Raw genomic sequence first — 18,925 nt, forward strand, 5'->3', positions numbered from 1 at the left:
CGTGCAATCCTTCCTGACATCCGTCCCCAGCAACCACACCATACTGATGCTTTTCATTTCCCCTATTCTGGTGAGAAAGCAGTGCAGCTGGCCAGCTGGAAAAAAACCCTCTCAACAACACAAATAGGAAGTCCAGAGGGATTGCAAATCCACAACTATCAATGCTTGTTCTTGTTGGATCGAGGCAGATGGCCGCCCACCTAGAGCTAGCTTCTGTTCGAGGTTTCTGCCTTTTAAAGGGAACTATTTCCTCGCCGCTGTCCCACTAAATGCATGCTGTTGGGTCGAATTGTTGGGTCTCTGTATGATAGGGTGTGGTCTAGACCTACTCTATCTGTAAAGTGTCCTGAGATAACTTCTGTTATGATTTGACACTATAAAAACACTTGAATTGAATTGTTTAGCAGTTCCCAGCACTAAGATGTAATGAATAGATCTATAATGAGCAAATGAAGCGTAAGTGATTTGTCAGTTTTGGCCTGATTTTTCTAAATGTCTTATTAAAACCAGAGTACTTGGAAGTTTAAATTGAATTAACTTAGCACGAGTGCCATTTGACAATTCAAATTACGAGCGGTGACAATGTGAGGCTGGATGTGCTGCTGTGATAATTCCTATTTAGGGTAAACAGCAGGAGATTTGGTAGGTGGAGCTGGACTGGAGGAATATTTTCCCAGCGAGAAGTCTCAGCAGAGAGCCATTTTGGCACACGCTTGATGCCAGTAGGCCTCCACTAGGCACCGGCAAACTGTTGTGTCATTCAACTGTGGCCCAATCCGATAAGACAGAAGAGGCCGGCGGCCCACCGCCACGCAGAGCCAAACTCCAGGGCCCAGTGGAGGTCAAAGCACACAGGAGCATGCTGTCCAAATCCTCACTGCTGTTCCCCAACTGAAAGGACTTGTGTGGCTACAGTATGGCTACAGTACGGGGCTACTTTCACAGGCATTTCTTTTCAAGGTGTGAAAATCAATCTTTGTTAAACTTTTCCAGACTTGCACAAGCATCCTGTATTCAAACAAGTGATTTAACAAAAAACAGTGAGTGGCAGCGCAAAGCCCAACGCAAGTGTCTTTGCTGGTTTAAGACTGACGCAGTTGTCAATTTCCCGTCCAGCGCCCACGTTGTTTAAATAGAAAATGCACCTGCGCCCATGGCCGTGCTGGACTTACAGGGAGGTGTATTCTGGTGCATTTTTGGCTGTTTCTATCTTTGAAATAAGCGAGGATATAGTTTTCTTTCATGTTAATCAGGTTGTGTTTTATTGTGCTACACGTCCTTGTTGTAATCTGACTGTATGTGTGTTCTCATGTTAGTTTATTTGTGCTGCCAATTTGGCAAGGTCTCTATAGCCAAATAATAATAAATGGCCCTCATTTATCAACCTAACGTAGAAACCAGCGGATTTAAGAGCGCAGAAATCATCTTACGACAGGCTTCACGTGTGATTCATGACACGTTCGTATCACACAAATCACAGCGTAAGAATGGCCGTACATTGATAAATGCAGCGGCTGGAAACAATTGTAATTTAAATATCACGCCCCAATGTATTCTGGGTTTTGAGGCCTCGCCCCTACAATTTACGACATGGCGAGACGTAATCTGGCTAAGAAGCGGCACTTTTCAGAGGTGGAGATTGAAACCCTGATATCTCAGGTTCATTTGCACTAATGTGTGTAGGCCTACTATTTGGCAGCCTGAAACCTGGTATTAAAGGCTGTAGAAAGAATGCGGAATGGAAAGAGATCGCTGATGCGTTCAACAGTGTTGCTGTAGTAAATCGGACTCCAGCTGAAGTTTATTTAATTTGTACATCCTTGACATATGTATGCTATAGTCCTAACAGTAATATACAGGCTTATATTGGAATCTCTTAGGCCTACATGTAGGTGTACCTATATTTAAATAAACGCACAGTAATGGAGTCTTTTATTTTACTTGTTTTACTATGAGTCAGAGCCAGGCAACCGTGAGCTGTGAGGGAGAGCCTGTGTCCTCCGCCCCCTGTGCTGGACCACCACCCCGACTCCTGACAGCAGAGGGGCTGGAAAAACAAGCCGAAATATGTGGGATTTGTGGCCCTTAACTACACTTTAAAAGAGAAACGAAAACCTGAAGAATAAATATAAATGTTGTGCATCGTCATCGTTTCCTATATTGAATATCACTGCACATTGCCTAACACTATACCTTTTAAAAGCTAGGAATAATTTCCTGTCTCCTTCGTATAGCCCCCAGTTTGGGCTGTGCTGGACACTGCTCTCTGGGCATCGTGTCATCTGGCTCCATCACTACATTTATGGCACCCTGTTTCCCTGCATGATGTTGTGGAGAATCCCACAGGCTAAAACAATGTTGCAAACTTTTTCTGGCGTGCATAGGGTCCCCGCCACTGAAAGGTCTTCTAAAAGAGCCAGATCTGCCATTGGCGATAAGTGATCAACTGATGACTTCTCCTGTTAAACTGATTATATGCTGCACCGCAAGTCTACACTGACTCAAAAACATCCATATTGATAAATGCTGAGCTTTGTGTGGAAATGACTGTACGCCAGTTTTACGTTTGTTTTCTTTCGTACGTTCGTTTCGTAAATGAGGGCCAATGTATCTAAACTAAAGAGAGTTCCTGGTTAAATAAAGATCAAATAAATTGCTGTTGGTTACGCACTGCTTCTACCTGCTGCACGGGCTGTGGAAATCGATTTCCCCCAAACCAGCTCATCCTGCTTTAGTTTCTTTGTTACCATACTTGCCTGTGGCATCTCTTGCCTTGTGCATTTTGTGTATCTCATATTTCATACAGTAGACACGCTTCTGTTGGGCTTTGCTATTGCTAGCCCTTTGGGGACATTTTTGGGCTCCAAACTGAAACTCCCAGTTGCCTGGACTCACTGGGGAGCAACACTAGGAGCAGAACCTATTCTGCAAAATACAAACTTCTAACCAATTATGAAAAATAACAGATCCAATGTCATCTGATATATTTTTCTTTGACATAATCAATAATGAATGAATATGAGTGTTTGACTGCATGCTGTAAAATGGGAGAGCCATAACCATTACTTCCATTTCTTTAATGTGTCTTTTCAGTAATGAGCATAATGGCTACAGCACTTTTCTAACGCGCACTAAAAACACCAGAGGCATTATTGAAGCAGGGAATAATAACAAGTTGATATTGTAGTTACAACAATTATAGGAGTACAAAGGGCTATTATTCTGCTAAGCCATATAGTCATTGAAGGTAGAAACAGTTTAATTGGTTTCTACAGTAAATGACACATCAGTGGTTTTATGAAAAGAAACCTTTGGTTACACATATATTACAGCCAAATAAATATATTTTATCCCCCCCAATTCATTGCAGGTATTTCTCCAACATTTTTATCAACAACACATCCTCTATCCCCCTGCCATGCTTTGAATCCCAGGCTACAGTTCTCTTTTGTCCTCCTCCTCTCAACTCTTCATGTGTGCAGCCAGATGGAGCAGTGCTTATTACAGCAGATCTCACTGTGATTGGACCTGCCCTGCACCACCAGGGGGACCCAAATACTGTAAGCGTGGGCCTTGCCTCGCCTGCTAAGCCCCAGTGACCTTGGAGTGAGGTGCACCGCCCTGGGAACCTGTCGAATGGACAATCTGAGGCGGGGAGGGAGCCGGGCATACAAACAGTCCATTACCATCTATAATGCTGGCTTTGTTCGGTGCCTATCCAGAAACCTTGCAGCTCTACCATCTTCTTTCATTTCATCCTACCGGGGGGGCTCTCTCCCTGTGTCTGTGCAATCTGGCCAAAGAGGAAGAGACCAGAGTACATGAATAAAGGGACTGATTTGCCCCAGGCAAAGCTGAAATTGGTCCATTATGGAGCTTCATTTGAGATCAGTGTGGGAGGGAGTGGCAAGACCAAGCACTGAAGGTTTTCCCTTTTTTTGCTTTCTTTTGTCTCTTCCCTTTGAACTCTGGGTAGTATACTGTATGTTACAGAAAACGCTGTGACCTCCAAGCATAAAGACAAAGTATGAAATATGTTTCACTATTAAATAAGGTAAAATATGAACTCTAACTCTTGAATGCAGATGTATGACCTTGTATATATCCTTTTTATTAATAGCCACCTTTAGGACTCATAAAAGATTTTCAAATTGTACCATGTAGAACAATATCACTTTAATCAGTTTTTATCCTATTCACTTTATAAACTTAAGTAGAAAAGAGGAACAGAGCAAGTATGATTATCTAAAATTGAATATATGAAATTGCTGTTGATAGTGCATTCAGCTCTGTCTGGCTATGATTATAGAGATGGATCACCTCTTATATCAAGCAAAAATGATTTCATTACTGCACTATGAGCTTTGCCGGTAAGTAAGCCCGGCCCGGCACTAGCTATCCCTGGTAATGCTGAGCACCATACAATCAGGCAGCATTGTAGTTGGAGTGGGACTCTCTCCTGCATGATCATTAGGCAAATGGAGATGCAGCATCGGAGAGCATGCTGTGTTATTTGCTGTGATTTTTCTTCATTTCACAGATCTAGAAAAAGTGGCATGCTATATTATCTTTGCCACTGTGTTATCGTCTTTGAAATGCTAAGTTTTACTCTCCCTTAAATGACAACTAACACAGTGTTATTGGAATCTTCCTGGATACACATGGAAACCAGTTTGTGCTTCAGTACGAGAGAAAGCTTGACAAACCACATGAATTTTGTGAAATACTAGTTTTCTGCTCCAACTTTCTGAAAGACAATAACCTTGAGAAGAAAGAGCAGAGCAAGATGGAGGCCAACCTCTCAACTCCAAGCTAAAATTATAGGGGCCATCATCAACAATGACTGCACCGTGGTAAACAGAATTAATCAAGATTATTGGACAGGATAGCTTGAAGGTGGCTCGCTATAGGGAGAGAGAAAGGCTGGTACTCCGCAGTAGTTGTGAGCTTAGTGCAGCTCAGATAATAGGTGATTTATAGGAGCCATTAATAGTGAGAGGCAGCCCACACATCTCATTACACAAGTTAGATTGTTTACAGTTGGTAAAAAAAGCTGTGCCTCTGCTGTTATGCATGAGGATATGCAATTATAAGTGCTGCTTTATATAAAAGGTCAAACTGATGCAACCAATGAAAACCTAAACACATCATTCAGAGAGAGAAAATAAAGAAATATTGCAAAAAAGGGCAGCATGGCATCATACTATGACTTGGCTTAAGTCCTACTGCCTCAAAATTTCCACCCCCATGTTTGATCATGTTTATTGTCTTCAGCCATCTGCAGCTGATAACCCTTGACTGAACAAGCTGTTAGTTATCCCATGAGGGAGTGTGGTGAAATATCCCCACTTGCTCAGAAATGACTTCACTGTGAGAAGGCACTACTGCGGGCCATCCAACAGAAAGAGTCAAAAAATCTACTCAGATGTCAAAAACGATACCTTGATTTCTTTAAATTAGAAGTAGAAGCAGCTTGTGAGGCGACATTGCTCCTGTGTCTCTGTTGCTCTGTGACGTACTGCTTCACTACTTCAGATTTTGCCACCAGGAATCCCAGCAGTGACAAAGGAAAACAACAGCAAACGTATGGACAACTGAATCTAACCCTTGTGAGGAAAAAAAATATACAGAAAACAAAAGGATCAATCTTATGAAGGGGAATATCCAAGAGGGAACAGCAGCATCAGCAGGTCTGACACTGTTGTTTCCACCAGCTGGATATGTTCTTGTGACATTTAAGGGAATTAGGTGGTCTTAGGAAAAATGACAACCGCTTTGTCTCTGTTAAAGAGCTTAGCAAAGACACGGGCAATTTGTATAGCTCTCACACGAGCTTTGAAGACACAGGAACATCTTTGCTCGTCTGGCAGCACTTACACTAAGTGCACCACTAGTTGCCATGACTTGGGGCTCATCATTTCTCTCTTGCTTCATCGGTCAGGTTTACCAACACAGGCTGCTGTGTCTTTGAGAAATGATGTTGAAATAAAAACTAATACTAAATAATTAGTTTACTAAAGAATATTAATTAACAAAAATACATACTGTATATGACCATATGAATGATATGCGCTGGGATTTCTTCAGCAAAAGCTTTCATCTTCAGATATTATGTTGAGCTGCTAAATTTTACTCAAACTTCCTTAATTTCTGTCTAATTGGACTACTCACAGCATCCTCCAGCTCCCTCCAGATGTCTGCTTGTTCCTCAATAAATCTCCTCCTAAATTGGCCTGATTTGTCATGAGTGTGTGTGTGTGTGTGTGTGTGTGTGTGTGTGTGTGTGTGTGTGTGTGTGTGTGTGTGTGGGTGGGAGTGTGAGTGTGAGAGAGAAAAAAAAAAAAAAAAAGAGAGAGAGAGAGAGAGAGAGAGAGAGAGAGCTGCCCTGTTCTGACCTTCAGCTGTGGGCCAACAGTCCAGACTGATTAAGCAAAGGGAAAACAACTGCCAGCACTACTTCATCCATTGTCAGGTGTTGACAACCTGCATAAACATTGAGTGAAAAGTGTGGCTCACCTGAGGGGGCAAAAGCCAGCATGAATGATCTGAAGAGTCACTCAGATAAGAACAATTTTGACTTTATTTGAAAGTGAAGGGGAAAACACTTGGTTGAGGACATTTACGATTTAAGAGGAGGAGGATAAAGAGCAACTTGAGGTTACTTCTCCTGTCCTGTAACCCCTGTTCTCTAATACCATTAGTGAGAGGTTGCCATTGCTCAAGTTAAAGAAGAAAAAGTTACAATTTTTCGTTTCACTTTGGCAGCGCCCGTGGCGATAAGCTGTAATTGCAGCTTTGTTTTTAGGGTCTCACTTTCATTTGTTTTTTAATTTTCATGGTCTTTATAGTCATTGCTATTTTCTTTTTTTATTCGGCCATAGTAACCTTTTACTCGCAACGGTACCAGAGACTAGAAAAACAGTACGCCAATACACAAAGGTGAGTTGAAGAGCGAGTCTGCTCTTGCTCCACCAACCCTTTCGGGCGGACCAACCACTGCTAGGTGATGGTAACTGTGCCACTTGTGATTTTTCCTGGGAATGTTACCACAGACACCCAGGTGGTAATCCTGTAAATGCAAGGGCTTTCGTCTATTGTTACCTCATTCTGGTAATTATTCTCTATTGTAAATCCAAATTTAGTTTGAAAAACTGCCAGTATTTTCTTTTATCACTTTTACCAAAATAAAGTAGCTCGTTTTCTTTTTTCTGTAGAAAATTTCCTTAACAAAGCACATGAACTGATGCAGTTTGCAACAATAGAGTAACTGTGTTATGATTTATGCAAATCAATTGAATCCACTGTAAAGAGCAAGCCTATTTTGGATGACTGACACAAATGTGATTGGTCTATTAGCCTATCAGTCATGCTATTAAGGTCTGCTGTTATGAATCAGGCTTGATGGTTTGTGATTGGAGACTAAAGCATATTGAGCTCATTAGCCCCTACGGTTCTCAGCAGATCTGTCCAGATCCAAATCAATGAGCTCCACTTTTTAAAAAGGACTATAACAGCTGTGAGCTTTGGAGCAGCAAGGTCAACGCAATGCCAACTCCCCCCTTAAATTGCTTGAGATTGACTGCTAACAGAAACGGGTGGCTTCACCGGGTATCAAACAGTTTGGATCCTCGCACTGTTCCACAGCATCAAGCAGTCTCACTCACACACACAGCTGCAAACATGAATTATTTAACAAGGCAAGTTATAGTGATCTGTAGATAATGTAGAGGGCCTCAGGTATTTATGTACATAGCCGAGGACAATGAACCCTGAGCATCCTATGCTATCCTGTAATTATGCATGCAGACACTAATTTCCCACAAGGGAGAACATTGTGTGCCTGGGCTATCTCTCTTGCCCCTTTAGTGCTATGACAAAACAGGGGGAAAAAGGCCACGCACGCACACGCACACACACACGCACACACACACACACGCACACACACAAAACCAGAGGAGTGCTGCCCTCCAGGCATATCTCCGTCAGTACACAGAAAAATGTCATTATGGTGAAACAAATGTGTCCTCAGCAGCAAATCAGCCTCAGTAGAAGGTGCACTTTTATGAACGTCTGGACAGTATTAAATTACACAGAAACCGACACTGCCGCTTAGTCCACCAGTGGTTCTGGATGAGCCTCTTGATGTGTGTTGAAAGCCATAACAAGCTCTAAAACTCGTTTGGTCTGTAAAATGTGCTTTTGATGGTTTCCCTGAGAAACAGTGCGCGGCTCGCAGAGCAGGTCTGTATTTTCTCAGAAGTGGTTTGCCATGCCTGACATGATCCTATTTTGAATGGTCCTCTGTGGTAATAAGGTCATTTGTCTTGTGCAAAGGAGAGAGGATCTATAGTTGTCATACTCTGAGCTGGAGATAAATGTGAAAGGCTAAGACTTTGCCAGTGAAAATAATTTATGCAGTCAAGTCTTTCCTCTCTCAGCTACAGTTTAAACAACAACAAAAAACCTCAGCGTCTGGAAACAAAAAGGATGCGATTAAAACCGCGGAATTGAACGCAGATGTCTGTTATTCAGTTACTTATTGATCTTCTGGATAACAATTTTCGGTAACACTTCACTTGAAGGTATCGACATAATCGTGACATGACACAGACATAACTATGACATGACAGTGTCATGAACATGTCATAAATGTTATAAACAAGTCATAATCGTTTATGACTTCTGTCATTAAGTGTCATTTGGTTTTTGTCATGACAAGTTGACATTGTTTGGGTTGTCTTGATTATGACAAGTTGACATTAATCAAAGTGACATTACCAGAAGTCGTCTTGGTCATGACAAGTTGACATAACATTTTTTTGAGATGTATTTGTCATGACAACTTGACATTCAATTTCTTTGGAGTGTCCTTATTAAGACAACTTGACATTAAACAGGATGACATTATATAAAGTTGTCATGACAAAGACATCCTCTGGTAATGTCAATCTCGTTAATGTAAACTTGTCATGACCAATACAACTTCTGGTAATGTCACTTTGATTAATTTCAAGTTGTCATAATCAAGACAACCCAAACAATGTCAACTGGTCATGACAAAAACTGACTGACACTTAATGACAGAAGTCATAAACGTTTATGACTGTTTATAACATTTATGACACGTTCATGACCGTGTCATGTCATTGTTATGACAGTGTCATGTCACGATTATGTCGATACCTTCAAGTAAAGTGTTACCCAATTTTCATGCAACACTTTAATCAAATACATGTCTGAATTGTCTCCATGCTCTTTTGTGGAGTGTGTTATTGCCCTCTTTAATTGGCATGTTGTATTTAGACCCTGACATTACCAATATGGGGGCAGATATAGAATGTTCGAGCTGAAATGAAAATAGACCTTTCTATGTGGAATGTGCACCAATTTTGCACCAATATGACCAAACAAAGGTACTTAGAAGGCTGATTTTTAAACAAATAACTTTATTAAAGAATATTTAATATTATTAAAGATTATTATACATACAATGTATTACGTTGTCAACCAATTCTAGAAATGAACACAGATAATAACAATAAATAGCTATGTTGAACTGTATGTCCATGTATCAGTCAATTGCTCACCATTTAAAGGGCACCATTTAACCACCCCAAGCATTGTTTTCTGCATTATATATTCTGTAAACAAAAGTTTTCATATCAGACAGCATATCTGCCACTACCGATAGACATAAAAGCGTGGGTCTCCAAAACAAAAGCCAAACCGACCAAGCACAGGATTTCACGATACTGTATATTTACATAAACATGGTTTTCCTTGATTCATTTGGTCGGCATTGGTGTTAAAATCTCAATGGGACCTGTAGCTGGTAAAATAACAGAAAAGAAAAAAGAAAAGAAAATACATACATACATACATACATGATCTGTGAATACGCCTAATAGCAATACATGCTTTCCACACAAAACCACATGACTAATGGTTTCCTGTGCTTCTCCTGTTCCACTATGTGATGTAAAAGGCAGGCGAGTCAATAATGCGCTCTTTTGTTTTTATTCTTAATGCTCTTCCTCCTCTAATACCAAAGTGCACGTTAAAAACAAAATGGGTTATTCAGCCACTGCTGCTAATACCTCCTCCATCACTCTTGTTTAGTAAATAGTTTAGCTCCTCCATCATACTATAGCCTTTGTGGTCTACCTTGCTGCTGGAGTTATGAATAGACTCACCGGGGTCCGACCCTGCAGGCTGGCTCAGCTACAAAGCATTTCTTCACCCGGCTGTTTATCGTCACGCAGTCAAATTCCTCACTGAGGTTGGTTTCACGTTAGAATTTTCTTGGATCAGGCAGGAATGAGTGTTTTCACAGCTATAGTGGGAATCCGATTATCATACAGGGATCACAGTCGTCATGGAAACCAAGGATGGTGCATGGTGTTAAGCCATCCCTTACACATCCCAGAACATTGGGAATTAGTGTGAAAATTCAGCTCCCTTAAAATAAAGATGTGACAAGTTCCGTCTTTCATATTAGGCACATTCTCAAGATTCTGACCATATTTTGTTTTTGAAGGCTGCCTGTGTGGTAGGAATTCAACCTGTTCTTTTCAAAAACAGTACTTTATCACATACTTTCTCATAATGTATGCATATCTCAACACAAAGCACCAAATATCCCATTATCAAAGGTGCAGTGGCTACCAATACACCGAGGATTCATCTATACTCTCATTTTAAATACTTTTAACAGGGACTGAGACTGAGTGACTTGGCTCAACGTAAATTCCTGATATTTAAGAGAAGTTAATTGGCTTTGAATGGGCTCAGGTACTATAAATAAATAGATTGAAATTAATTACACACTTCGAGTAAACTATGCACATACAAATGTTGATATCATTTAAATTCTGTTCATTTTCTAGCAGCCTGGAGGTGGAAGCAACAGCCTGCCAGACATTTTCTGATCATTTTATTTTGTGTGTGTTGCACTTTGCCTATTAATGTCTTTGGAACATTTGGGCAAGAACAGGCTGTAACAGCTGTTGCTGTGAGGACATACTGTAGGACAGACTTCAACCAGATTCATGTTAGGGTACCTTTGTCAAGCTCTTGTCACCAATTTACGCCACATGTTTCTTAATACACAAGCCTGAAAGAATCTGCTTACAATTGAGCAGATTTTGGCCAAATTAGATAAAATATAGACAGCTGCAAGCACAGCATGGCGAAGATAACACACGCATGTGAGAACAACAGCAATTTTTTTTAAACCAAAAATATGGAATTTTTAATGGAATTTCTAATGGAATTTCTTATTGCCACATTGTCTTGTTATTGCCCCATCAAGGCCATGGACATATATTGGAGGGTGGCAGTAGGGTTGCTGGTTCAAGTCCCCGTTTGGACCAAAGTAAGTGTGGATTGGTAGCTGCCAGTTCACCTCCTGGGCACTACTAAAGTGCTGTTGAGCAAGGCACACAAGCCCACTCAGTCTGACATCTCTCCATTTGTGCATGAATAGGTCATGAGCACGTGTGTGTGTATTTCAGGCCTGCGTGTAGTGATTTCTAACAAAACCGAGTGTAAATTGTAATTTCCCCCACTGGGGATCAATAAAAAATAGATACTTTTACTGTAACTGAATCTTTATTGTTTCATCTTTTTTCATAAAGCTTGTGTCCATGTTTAATACAAAACTAACAAAATGAGTTACTGAACTTCAGTCTGATGTAGAGCTGATACCATAAGGCAATTAATTGATAAATTGATAATCCACTAATCACTTAAGTAAAACATTGTGAATATTTGTTGGTTTTCTAAGTCTTCTTTGATAGAAAATGTAATACCTTTGGGTTTTTGGACTGCTGGCCGGACGCAAAATGAATGAATCGAGAGAGAAATCTACAGATGGATCCAATTTGTGGCAATGAACATCAGTTTGATTGTTTTACAAGTGGTTATTACGTATATATTTTGCAATATTCAATACTGCCCAGAGATAGAAAAAATTTACTTCTAATGTCAGAAATTTGAAAATAATAAAAAAAACTGACTTCAGCAGTGGAAGAAGAATAAAGACTCTGAGAAAGTCTGAGGGATTCTCTCATCTTTCTGGAAGAGTCGTCCAGAAAAGATGGAAACAATGCTGTGAAGAGGAGATAAATGAGTGTCTCGGCCACAGCAGGAGAGGACAGCCATCTGTGAACTCATGCTGCAAAAAGCTTCTCTTATTAAAACCCCTCCTGAAAAGTTTGTTTTACGCCTCTCCATCTCTTTTTTTTTTGTCTTCCTCCTGTCATGCGTCATCTACTCTTCCTCCCTGTCCTTGCCTTCTGCATTTTCTTGACAAAACAGGTGTAATATTAATCCGGTGTGGCTCGAGACTTAATTAGAGCCTGTCGCAGCTCTAATTTATACCAGTTTATGAATGTGGATGGCCATCCTGTTCATTTCCCTCTCATGACATTCCTTGTTTATAAATTGAAATGAACAGACTATGCCTGAAAGTGATCTAGTTTAGCACTTTCCGCATTGTGTTGTCAGAATCACTAATTACCACCTGGGTTAGGAAAAAAAACACATCAGTTATGGACACAACCATCCATTATTGCCGAGCGAGAGAAAAAGCAGAAATTGTTAAAGCGTACACGACACTGCCAGAGAAAATCACAACATGATGCATTTAATCATTAGAAGGACAGTGAATGTCCAAGTCGGTCATTCAGTGCAGAGCAATACTCTGCCGGGTGGTTTGGAAATGCAACTCAGGGTAGACCCTGAACCCTCAAAACCCACCCGCCTGCACAGCTCTGCCTCGGGGCCACAAACAGCTCCCGACTCACTCTGGTAAACACAGCAACGCACAATATGCCCGTGCACGCTAACAAAAGACATGACTCCGAGCGCTGTCACCACTCATCATGCTGAAACAAAAGAGGATGCAGCTCAGATACTGTGTGAGTGGTGTAATAATGTGCACACAGACATGATAGGATATTTTCTAGAAGTTCGGGGACAAACAGATAGGCAAGGTTGAATGGGATCAATGCGGGAATCAATAGAGGGGAGCCTGGTGAGCATTAAAAGCACAGAGGAGCTGGGCATTTTAAGAGCCATAATGACCCGACGAAGGAAGGTCCTTGACCAGCAGAAGTGTCCGACCTCATGGCCTTGTGAAGGAGCAGGAGCTGATAAAAGCAAGTCATAGGAGGAGATAAATCTCTGAGAATCACAGAGTGTGATGCTCACCAGTCTGCTGCCATTTGAAGCAACATGTTTTTGTAGAGACACATAAAAGAAGACAGAAATGTGTGGATATGTAAGCATATGAACTGGCTGGCACCACACACTGTGCTCTAAGCTTAGATTCCCTCCTTAGTGCCAGTCAAGGTTACTGGAGCGTGATGCGGGGCTGGATTGATTGATGGACTAAAGGGGAAAAGGTAGGTGGGGTAAGAGACGTGCGCAGGAGAGAACCTGACGCTAGACACTGTCGCTGATCTGACTGGCGCATTCAGGAAAAAAAAAAAAAAATAGAGTGCCTCAAGGGGTGTAATTCAGCTCACTAAAAGCTCTTAAACCTTCAGCTCCAGACGGAAGAAACATGGAAAAAATAACATTACTGACATCATTTTCTTTTTTCCAATTACAGAGCCGTTGTAAACACTGACCTCATCCACTTTTCTTTTCAGTGTCTGCGTTGTATTAATTTTTGTCACTTATGATACATGCACATTTTCACTGATTGTTTGCCAAACAAGTGAGAAGATTGTTATTACAGAAATCAGTATGCAGTAGCAATTTCTATCTCCTGGAGCTTTTGGACATTGGACAGAATAACAATTGGTGCGATTAGTGATGAAAGACAATTAATACTAGTCTTTATCTGTGAATAGAAGAATTGACTTCTGAATACTGCTTCTGACAATAATCGTAAAGGATAAGGCTGGCAATATTTTCTATTGTCAACAAATCGCATTAAAAGACCAAATCCAACAATGTGTTAGTCCATCTCTCAATACTGAACCCCATGTTTTTCCTGACTATGTATCTCTTTCAAAACGGGTCACAAAGATAAACTTTCATTTAAGAAAAAGGCTTAGTAGTTTCTCACAACAGCTTTTACTCAAACAGGAGTAAATAGCATGTGTTGGGGACTATTTGCAGCCAAAGAAATAGCGTAAATGCCCATCACTATTTTCCAGAGCTCAAGGTGACATCTTTAGATGGTTGGTTTGTTACGACCAAAAATCCAAAACCTACAGATCTTCAATTTAAAATGATACAAAACAGAAAAAAACATTCACATTTGAGAAGCTAGAACCAGCACACCATATTTTCCTGATAAATAAAGAGTCTAATCAATTATAAAAAATAGTTTCAGGTTCACTTTGTGTTTTTCGACTCGTTTCAACACTAAATAAATCCTGAGTGAGTACACGTGAGATGAAAAGAAAATAAGAATAATCAGAGAATAATCAGGATCCATGTATCAAAATACTATATACAAAAAGTAGCAACTAAATGAAGATGCAGTTGTACTGTAACAACAATCAGCTCAGTGCAGGGATGAACAGAAAGGTTTCTTTTTTGAACGGAAAATACATCATAATGCAAAAATACCAGGCTGCAGTTGTAGACAGTAAAAGTAGTTTATCTCGGCCCCTGCACTCACTCCCTACAGACATTTTAGTACCAATGTTAAACTCTGACCACGCAGTGACCATTGGTGGAAACTGTAAATTAGCACAGAGTCATTAGTGAATGTCAAACTCAAGCCACCATAATCCAGCAGCTCGTTCTCTGTGGGAACTGCGCTCTGTCTCTCTCTGCATCCTGGGTAATTTGTTTCTCCAGGGGTTTATCATATCAGGAGCCAGAGAGGTTATTTGTACTGACAGTTATGGCACAGCTAGGGGAAGGAGAGGGAGGGCTGGGTTTGGTGAAAAGACAAAAACTTTATTCACACTACGTGGAGGATACGTTTCTGAAAGATTTTGAACTCCAAGTTGTGTTGTTCTAAAACAGTTATCTGGTTAACACAGCCTCTCTCAACTTTGCCAGTAAACTTCCTGGGACCTTGACTTTTCTTTCCTTGTGAGAAAAGAAAAGCCTTGTGAGAGATGATAGACGCTGTTTAACATGATACATCACCGGTTTTTCACACCGAGGCGGTCTCAGGTAATAGACCCAAGTGTGGAAGAGTGGATTTTGTTCATTTGGCTTCAAATTTCCAGGAACAACTCATCCCCCCCCCCCACAAAAAAAATAATTCAGGCATGACTTTTGGCAGTGGGTGAAGGTGATGACAGATGAATAATGCATGAGCTCAATGTGCTCCTGTTAATCAGTGATCTCACACATAGCTATATCTCCCCCCAACGCGCGCACACACCTCCACCTTTCTCCTTTTGTCTGAGAGCAGGTGATGAGAAACTGGATCGAGACATCAGAAATCAAGAGATAAAGAAAATGAAGAGTAAGTATTACTGCACTGCCCAAACATTTCACTTTTCGTTTCTCTGCTCGCTTTATCCTGGTTTTCTCGAAATAATCACAATGTGCTTGTGTTTTGGGGATGGAGGGGGGGGGGGGGAGAGAAGACTCTCCAAAGGAAATGCAAAAGCACTGATTGCATTTTACCAAGCTTTTCAAACCTGGCTTTTGTGCAAGTCCTCACCAAACGAATGCAGGGGAAAAGGTGAATTTACACACACACAGAAGCCCTTTGCATGACCCACTTGCTTCTCTATTTCTTTTCTGCACTCAGCAGGAAGAGGAAGAAACTTGAAAAGCTTTGAAATGTATCTGCAATGCTGCTTCTTTCTCCCTCAGCCCTTGCATCATGACAACATAAATCACAATTTTGCACATGAATGAAGCCTTCATTTGGGTGTGTATATATATATGTCTGTGCACTGCAACTATAAGCCCTGTGAGACACATCTGTAATGGGATCTATTTCACCCATAGTGGACCTCCTCAATAGGGTATCTGATAATATACTCCCAAGTGGACATCTAAGATCAGTGATTACCCTCCATTTACCGCAGCCTGCTCTCCTTCAGGCCATGTTGATGCATCAAAGGGCAGAGTTTGGAGAAAAGGCCTGATTTGAAGATAACTTCCTGGCTTTTTACATCCTATGGCAGCCTTTTAACATAATGGATCCTTTAATTGCAGTAAACCGGGATTGACTGAAAGGTTACAGAGAGATTGTGACAACGACACCCTGGTAAATATAAAGAAACTGCTGGAAAATCACTTTTGTTTTATGTGCATGAGCACAAAGGCTGTATTTTGTCCTTGTTGTTTCAGTGGATGACAGTGTGAAAATCAAAGATTTTAATCAACAGTAACCAACAGGAGAGGAGGTGGGATAAGCCTAAAATTGGTTTTCGTTCACCAAAAAGGAAGGTCAGTTAACAGGGGCATACTGTGCGCAGTAACCGGATCCTGGTGGGCCAGGGTCAGTGATCTCCACACAATTCTGTATCTATATAAATGTATATTTCTTTGTGTACCTGGTAATTCAGTATTTTATGTCCTCATTATTTTGGGTGTGGTCAGGTTAATACATTCAAACAAAAGAGTGTAGGTCCACACAGGTTCATGCAAACAAACCAATCACCTATGGTCCTAGGCTAATACATATATTACATGCATGTTTTTATAGTACAAGTTGCTGCAATGTTATGCATGCAATGCTGTACTGATCAGCAGTGTTGTCAGTCTAGGTTTGTGTTAAATATATTTTTTCATGAGTAGTTGTAAAAAAAAAAAAAAAAAAAAAAATCTACATAGTGCTAGCATCCCGCAGGCATGGTAATAGGTTTATATTCCCATGCAATTTATCTCTTTTTAAGGTCCCATATCATTTTCAGGTTCATATTTGTATTTTGAGTTTCTAATGGAACATGTTTACATGCTTTAATGTAAAAAAAAGAAAAGAAAAACGAACATTATTTTTCTCATACTGTCTGTCTGTATCGCTCCGTTTTAGCGCCTGTCTCTTTAAGCCCCCCTCCCAAAAAGCAAAGTCTGCTCTTATTGGTCAGTGCTTCCGGGTCTTCCGCATCTGCGCTCTCAGTGTCTGTGCACGGTCATTGCAGCCGAGGAATGACTGTGATGACACTGTAGCAGCACTTTCAACCAATATATGGTGTAGTGGTGACATCACAACCGTACGGAAATCCTGACGGCTCGTTTAACGGCACAGTTTCTGAATACAGGCTGTTTGCATTTCTCTGAGTGTTTTTGATACTTTCAAAGTATATATCTATCACCTCGACCTGCCTTATAATAAAAAAGACATGGACATTTTTCCTTTTTATAATATGTGACCTTTAAGATTGACCACAGTATAACCGTTATGAATTCATCCTTGCATACTTTTCTTGTCTTATAATGATCTACATTTGCACTTGGCTCTGATTATATTGAAATCCAGGATATTTTCTGATGATCATTCTTCTGATTAAGGAAGGACTGTCTCTCCACTAATTTGAGCTTTGATAGGGTTGAGGGCTGAACATTTTCCAATGATTTATGAAGCTGAAGCACATCAAACCAGGAGACGCAAAGCAAGCGATTGGATAATTTATGATGAGAAATAGGATAGTTTCAGCAAAATATGTAATTATTTTCTGAACCATGACACACAATGAGGGATGATGATAAACCTACTTCTAAAAAAACATATCTTCTTTCATCCTTATTTTTTTCCTATTTCATTACCTTTATTTAATATTCTGTCAACCACAAGACAAGGCTATTGAAAAACCAGTCGGTTGTTGCTATGCAACAATTAAATATGTTTGAAGTGGGCTACTCTCAAGTTTCCTTTTACCTTTCAGTAACCTGTGCACCAGTGCTGGAAAGAATTTTCACTTTCTTGGCGCTATCAGCGTTTCCCCCTTTCCTCTGTAAATAGAGGTCTCTGGTAAATATGCAGCCTTCTGTGGAGTCACAGATGTAGTAATAAAAAGTAGCTCTTCTCTTCTGCTCTGATCGCAGGAGACAGCACACTGATTTATACAGCGCAGTGACAAGGACGACAGCCGCAGCGCACCGAGATGGGAAATATATCCTCGCTCTATCCCCGAAGCCAACCTCCTTCCTTCATCCCTTTTTTCCACTTTTAGCCCAATTCACATCAACTCTCTCTTCATTTGCCATCAGTGTTTCTGTTGCCCGACATCAGGGCTCCTCTGATATAAGCAGGGTTTATTGATAGAGTGTAGACTTGAGGAGGAACCAACTACCTTCCAGAGTTGGCCTCTGTTCAGGTCAGAAGGGGAAAGCACATGTGTGAACTATCCAGCACTGTCTGCTTGACACGTGCAGTCCGAATGCTGTCTAACGTGCCACACAGTTTATTAGCTCCGGCCAACACACAGCCTACAAGGACATCTCAGATGAGAGAAAAATGACCACACCTTAGTTTTATGACGCTGACAGTTGATGAGGAAAAAGCAGCAAGGCAGGGCAAAGGGTAAGGGACTGAAAGGATGGATGCCTCCCAGTTCATGACAGTGCCTAGCCGAACAAACACAGGATGTGCTCGCCCTTTTTCCAGACCATGCTATTAACACACTAGTGGAAAACACTTAACTCATGCCTATTCAATTATGCTAATGCATACATATACAAATGACCCTGCTTAGTTATTAGCTGTCTCAATTAGGGGGCATGTGTATGGGGGTTCAGAAGAGAGAGAGAGTGACAGGTGGTTTGCTGTCCACTGGTGATAACAGAAGCCTTAGGACAAGACTTGTGCAGCTTTTATTGTCAGTTTTATTGTCGGGTTGCAGGGAGGAGGAGGGGGCCAGAGATCCTCTGTACTTGCAGCGAGGCACAAAATCAATGTCATGCTGAGCCCGTGTTTGCATATTTGTGTGGATGCGTTTGTGAGGGTAAATGCACGAAAAAAAAAGTGGCTCTCATCTTTCCAGCTTCTCTT

At 40.9% G+C, this 18,925-nt stretch overlaps 1 protein-coding gene across 4 annotated transcripts in view; it reads right to left on the reverse strand.

Annotated features, from left to right (window-relative positions):
* The window catches only part of syt1a (synaptotagmin Ia), a 225,276-nt gene that overhangs the window by 75,171 nt on the left and 131,180 nt on the right, over positions 1-18,925 (reverse strand). The window lies entirely within an intron of this gene.

The sequence above is a fragment of the Perca fluviatilis genome, chromosome 23 (genome assembly GCF_010015445.1).
Source record: "Perca fluviatilis chromosome 23, GENO_Pfluv_1.0, whole genome shotgun sequence".
In the NCBI taxonomy this organism is placed as follows: domain Eukaryota; kingdom Metazoa; phylum Chordata; class Actinopteri; order Perciformes; family Percidae; genus Perca; species Perca fluviatilis.